This window comes from Thunnus albacares, chromosome 1, assembly GCF_914725855.1.
Source record: "Thunnus albacares chromosome 1, fThuAlb1.1, whole genome shotgun sequence".
In the NCBI taxonomy this organism is placed as follows: Eukaryota; Metazoa; Chordata; class Actinopteri; order Scombriformes; family Scombridae; genus Thunnus; species Thunnus albacares.
This window is the reverse complement of record NC_058106.1, coordinates 17,271,947-17,279,215: the sequence shown is the minus strand read 5'-3', so window position 1 is coordinate 17,279,215 and position 7,269 is coordinate 17,271,947.

Below are 7,269 nucleotides of genomic sequence, written 5' to 3'. Positions count from 1 at the left end.
TGTGTGTGTGTGTGTGTGTGTGTGTGTGTGTGTGTGTGTGTGTGTGTGTGTGTGTGTGTGTGTGTGTTCCAACATCCTCTAAACTCTCCTAAACTCCTTTCAAGTACTTAAAAGAATCAAATTTAAAAAAAAAAAAAAAAAACATTTTTCAAGTCAGTTGTGACTCAACATTTTTGGTCACCACATAAATTTCTCAAGCTTGTTTCAGACTGATACTTATCAGAAATATTTATTCCTCAATATAAAAATAACAAACAAACAAAAAAAGAGATAAGAGCTACAGGAGGCACATTTCAAAGAACACACACTTGCAACAGGCAACACATTTTCACACAAACAATAACATAAAGCTATATCGTTATAGAGTTTATATTAAAGCTCATTTGAAAAAAGCAGAGCAGCACAAATTCTCAAAACTACAACTGGTTAAATCATGGCTCTTTTCTTCTCACTTATCTTTATTCAAAATTTAAAACCTGCATACATTTATCCAACTTTGCCCATTGACTAAATTCCACAATGTTTTCTTCCTGGTTTGTAAATGGTCTGACTGGGTCAGCAGGTCTCTTGGAGACAATGTCCTCAGTCAGCTACAGTATAAAAAAAATCTGTGTGAATTTGGGGACCAAAGGAGAATTGGGTAAGAGATTGGATAACGGAGGAGCAGGTCGTCCTGGAAGGTCAACCTCATTTCATCAACATGTGGGAATTCCTCCACTCTGCCCGTCAATTCCTAAACATAAACACACACACACACGCACACACAGAGCCAGGGGTTGTTTGACGGGCTATTTGACTGAATGGCCTATTGCCATGGTTACAGCAGCACTCCATCAGTCCATTCAAGGAACAGATGGCCGATGTGCAACAGGAGGCATATGTTTCAATGAACACACACACACACACACATACACACACACACACACACACACACGCATGGATGCGCCTCCGCTCAGAGGGAGGGTATTGAACAACCAGCGGCATATGTTCCACTAGTCAGAGAGCATTCATTCAAGGACAGACAGAGGAGAGAGCAGAGGGAGGAGGGGGCTGTGCAGGAGAGAGACAGAGATAGGCGAAAAGCAAAAGAGCGAGGGAGGGATGTACGGAGGTGAAAAGAGATAAAGGAGGATGAGAAAAGAGAGGGAGGAAGCTGATTGGAGGAGAGGAAGAGGGAGGGACAGGACACCACTGGAGCCAAACTCAGTGCTGATGTTGACCTTTGTCTTTTGCTTAGATTCAGGTTTGGGTATGAATCCTGAATCAGCATCCAGGGATTCATTATCTTAAGTTAAACTCAGCTGTCGAACAGAAGAGAAGCTCCTGAAGGCTGCTTGTGGTTACAAGAGACAAAACTGCTCTTCAACCTGATCGATCAATCCCACAAAGCATTTACAAGAGCTCATGAGTACAATTAACAGAAACATAAAATATGGAAAATATTGAGCTTTGAACACATGGCACCGTTGATAGTTATCTACTGTGCTTTCTGCTAAAGCAACACAGTGATCAGAGCAGAGTCCTCCTGCAGGTATCAAAAGATATGTTTGTTTTTTTTTTTTAGTTTATTTTGAAACAAACTGTTCGGTCAGGTCATCTATCCACCCGGTAGTCTTGTGCAGAATCTCCGTTGGTTGCCTGGTAACCACACTGTGATAAAAAAGACAAAGATGTTGATCACCAGGAAATATTTATGGCACCAAACTCCCTCTAAAACCACAAACTGTTGTTTTCACATATTTGTTTATGTATAAATGTGTTAACTAGTAAGCTGTAGATGTGCTGGTAGGTGTAGAAAACGAATTAGAGTAAGTATTCCTTTAATACAATACTCAACATACCATGTATGCTGAAAGGTTACAGCAATTATTCCTACTTTACCTATAGTTAGCCAAATCATGTTAGTATTGTCCAAAGTATCTCTTTCCATTTCCAAAGACTGTGTTTCCTTGCTTCGCCAAAGGAGGAGAGATCATGCAGGTTTGTTGCTGGGATGAACAAACATACATGAAAATATCAGATTTAAATGGAGTTGAAAGGTTTTTCTTCACAGCCAGTAAGGATAGGATACAACATACATGGTGAGTATTGATAGACCCTGTCAAGATGGTGCGTGTGTAGAATGGCATCAAAACAAAAAACAATACATAATTTTAGTAATTGTTTTCATTCTTGTCTGATAAAGTACCATCAGCTGTGATTACAAACTCTAGGAACCTAGAAAAAAGTGGCAGTGTGAAAGGTTAGCCTTCATGGTCAGCCTCGTACTCGCTTGGTGGTTCAGTTTGGAGCTTCTCTGGGCAAGAAGTAGAATAAAGAAAGAAGGTAGCAGGGAGAAACAGAGAGAAGATAAGATTAATCCCCAACACATTTTCAGTAACGGAAGCTGATGAAGTTATTCAGTCCAGTTTCTCTCATCTGCTCTCTATTGTCAGTGTGTGTTTGTTCAGTTTTCTCCTTTTCTGTTACAGTCTTCCTTTTATAATCACGTCCTCTCTCTCCATCCAACTCCACTAACTACATGCCATTAGACTGGAGCCTGGAGTGCTAGTATTGGTTGGTCACACACACACACATACACACACACACACAGTCTGGGAGTTGTTCCCTCTGTGTATTGGCCTCAGCTAAAGAAAGCAGTTCATATTTATAGACTGTGCTGTAAATACAGAAGAGTTATATTTGGTCACTATGGCTCTCTGTGTATTTTTGGACTCTTGTGACACTTTGGTGCGTGCTTCTGTAAAATCGACTACAACAACAACAGAATAACAGAGCCGTTTCTGTCGCCAAGATTATTTCTTTGTGTACACACACACACACACACACACACACCGACAAGAAAACAAACGGCCATTCATTCTTCGGATGTGTATCTGAATGCAACTACAGTTTGGCATACTGAAGAGGCATTTTATTGGTGATATATTTTAACCATTTCTTCCCTTGTGATCGTGTCGCTGACTCTGTAAGTAACAGTGAGGACATCAAAACACCAATTTGGAGGTTTGTACATAACATCACTTTGTCTGGAAGTACTTGTTAACTTACTAAAGCATGTGTTATTCACCATCTAATAATAAGAATTACCCTTTATAACAGCTGGTTTGCTCATGTGTTAACAAGTGGTGTTGTGGTTGAGACAAATTGGTGTCTCACATTTGCTCTGAAAATACTGTAATTGGATGTTAAACAGTATTTGAACAAACAAGGGAGGGTCATCCACCTCATCCTTCTCACGTCACTCACTCTGACAACCCTGCTTTTAAAGAGAGTATACATATCATGAGCAAACATATCATATCAGTCAATGTGATGAGAGGTAAGAGGTCTACACGTAAGACTCTAAAGCGCTGTGTGATGCTTTTTCACAGTGAAATATTAACTTAAGATTTTTTCCAGTGCTGTAGTTGACACTTACAGGATGTGAGAAGGATTAAACTAAATTTATGACTAAACTTATTCTAATCTCTGGTGTAGTACTAGATAATACATACATACACCTGACAGGAGCTGATGCATTTTTGTTTATAATAAACAGCCTTAAAGTTACTATAATCAACATTTTTATATCAACAATAGATCAAATGGCGATGTGTATGTGACAGGTGCCACTTAGTAGTGATGAATACATCTGTATTTCCCCTCAGCTCTACGGAGCATTTCATCATTTTCAGCTCATTGTTTTGGATTTATGGCCCACAAGTTTATTGTTTTGGTTCACTCACATATTTCCCTCAGGAGTGGGTGGAGACCAAAAACAGAGCTAAAAGGAGAGAGACTATTGGACTTATATTCAGCAGGTAGCCAGAGACACAACTCTGAATGAATGATAATCTTGATCTGTGTCTGGTGGAAGTGTAAAAAAAAAAAACTTAAGTTGGACAAATAAACTAAATCTATCAGTATAATAAGCACACCTTGTTTCTGCTGCCCAAGAGTGGTGAAAACAATCATATAATGCAAGTTTAATGTTGTGTTAAAATGAATAGAGGTGAATTTTAGTATTTGACCTTTATATTAAGGTGAAGACGCATCTCCACTAACTCTGTTAACTTTGACTGCTCTTCATGAACGTACAAAGTAAGAAGAAAACAGGGTCCAACTGGAAGGTTTTGATATTATTTTAAGAGTCTGAATTGTGACCAAACACACACAGTCAGTGCTAATGTAACAGTTACAGCTAACATCTGTGTATTTTGGCTGCTTGAGACGAATAAACACTGATTGCAAAAATAATCTAGAGGACAAATTCCTACAGAAAAAGCAACACATCTGACAGAAATGAGCACGCCTTCCTCCAGTACAACACAGCGCTGCTCCCATGTGACACCTGTTTGCCTTGAAGAGGATATTTGTTTGGGATAACGTTTGTTGATGTGGTTTTGTGGTCTAGAATGGGATCTGTTTTGGTGCCGCCTATTGTGGCCACCACAAGAATTTAAATCAAATCCTGTTGGTCCAACATGTTTATGGGTGCCTGGTTTACCGACCATGGTGTGAGAAAAGCCTCAGAAAGTTTAGATAAGACAGAACGTGAGACAAATAACAGTAGCCAGCCTGTTGAACGACCGCCACCGGAGAGGAAAGACGCCTGAGCCAATCCCAGGGAGGAGGCCTCGAAAGGGGGTTTGACTGTCTGTTTGTCTCCCTGCTGCTGGAGGGACCACGCCCAGACCTCCACCACACACACACACACACACATGCAGGAAACTGATCTGTTAGGCAGCCAGCAGTGTTTCCTGTGGTTGAGGCAAGACTCCCGACTCAAAACGCTTGGGTTCTTAACTCCTCCATCTTCTCCTCTCCTAACTTCCCCTCCTCTTTTCTATGCTTTCTTCCCTCTCATCCTGTTTTTCTATTCTTAGTCCTCCATCACCCGCTCCTCCCTCCCTCCCCTTCACCCACCTTTTTAATGTTTATTTCTAATCTCTCCTTTACACTCCTCCACTTCCATCTTCCATTTTCTTTTTCCCCCTCTTCCTCTCTTTTTAACCTTCCATCCCTCGCTTCCTCTTCACCACAGAAAACATCCCTCCTCCTGTTATTGTTATTATCTGGAAGGGACAAGTGGACTCAAGTTATGGATGTGTGTTGCATGCCCCACCCTTATCCCCCTCCTCACACACACACACACACACACACACACACAGCCAATCTACTAACCACAATTACAAACCCAAAAACTACACACACACACACTGGCTGTTGTTTCTTCTGAGGCTCTGCTGCGAGTGGACTAAGAGGAAAGACGGGGAGTGGACGGTGTGGTCACATCCCTTTACAAAAGGTTTTTACATGTGACTCTAAGAATCACTGCGCTGTTTAATGTCTTGTCTCTCTAACCCTTTAAAACTTCAGCAATTTTATTCTAAGTCATACCCTGAGTAATGAATCAACAACTCTTTCCACACATGTATGTACTCTGAAAAGAAACTGGCAGTTTTACATGTTGACATGTTTGACAACAACTTAAAGTCATGTCTCTGTAAAAGGCACTCTGGCAATCTGCCTTCAAGCACACTAGTAACATTTCTATAATTCTTCTCCTGCAGTTAAAGGGTGACTATAATGCAGTCACATTAACAGATACAGCTCACTCAAGGTTAAGATATTCTTAGACATAGAAATGTATGAATATGTAAACATCTTTTAAGTATCTAAGTTGGCCTAAACATTCAACTTTCATTCTTCACTGGCTAAAATAAACACTCTGCTTTACACAAAGTGTTGTGGGTTTTATGTTTAAAAAAGTCTAAAGAGGGAGAATGTTTTTTTCTCCTTCCACAAGGTAGTGGTGCATTTTTCTGCTGACAATTTTAGTTTAAAGTATTAATGCAGGTTTGTTTGGTTCCATAAATAAAGCACTTGCTGCATACTGATGTTTTTAATTGTTGTTAAATTGAAATTCAAAATGCTGCATTTATTTCAGTCTGTAAGTAAATGTACAATTAGGCTATAAAAACTATAAAAGGGCCAAAACAGTACAGTAGAAAACACTACGACACAGGAACACTACATGACAGATTATTATGATAAACACTGACCATGTGCCGAGTAAGTTTAAGACGTCTGAGGGCTGCAAAACCTGCAAAACCCTGAAGTGTTACTTGAAAAACAAAGTGTGAACAGCAGGAACCTTCAGCTGATGAACATGTACATCTCAGGCTCACTGTGAGAAGTCACCAGCTGATGCATCCTTCATATTTTGCAAAAACAAGCAGCCTCAATGTTTTTTATTTTCTTTTAAAATCAAGCATTCACCGATGGAATAATGGCGACAGTGGATCTGAATCTGTGATGAGCCTGTATGTAGCTCTTAGTGATGAGTTGACAACTGAACTACACACAGTCTCACCGTCACTGTATCAACACTCTGATTTCCCCCTATTAGTTTCCATTTGTTGAGAAAATCCCTAAAATGTCTTTCTGCTCTGCGTATAAGCAAACACACACACAGAGGAATGAGAACACTCAGACGGAGGAACTTTCTCTGCATCCTTTTCCTCTCTGGTGGGTTTTACAACGTTCACGGTGCTACAGGAAGGCAGTCAGCCTGGCTACATGGGCTACACGTTCCTTATCAACACACACACAGATGCCATAGCAATTTGACCCCCACTCACTAAATACAGTCGGTGTTGTCCTCACTGAGTGTGAAAATAATTTAAGCTATTATCACAGGTGGTGAAAATGAGTGCTAACTTCAGGTCAGCTTCAAACTGCAGTGATGTTTCAAATGCGTTGTTGGAGTAAAATGTTGGAATCTGCTTCTATCAGTCATGTTTACTGGACTCAGGTCTTTAAGATCAAAGTTTTATTGTGTGTAAAATATTGGTTGCTCACATTAGAAAGGATGAGTCGACAACAAAAGAAAGCACTCCTGTCTTTTGAGTTTACCAACAACAAATACAACTGTAGTATTGTGAAACTGACCTATTGATCTATATTACTGTAATTCAGAGTGACGTGTGATATTTTGGGGATTTCTTCTGGCTAAAAACATATGTTGACTTTTGAAAGAGTAAAATCTATTATCAGAATAACATTTTTGCAACTCAAGGGGCCTGTTTCAGGAAGCGGGTTTAGTGAAAACTCTGAGTTATCTTGAGGTTCATCAACTCAGAGTTCAGGGTTAGAATCAGAGTTTGCTGAACCTGCTTTCTGAAACAGGCCCCAGGCCTCTATAAACAAGGATAGTATTGTTTATTTATGCAGGGCTGGTCGGCACAAAGCACAAAACAAAGTGTTTCAAGTATAACCCCATTA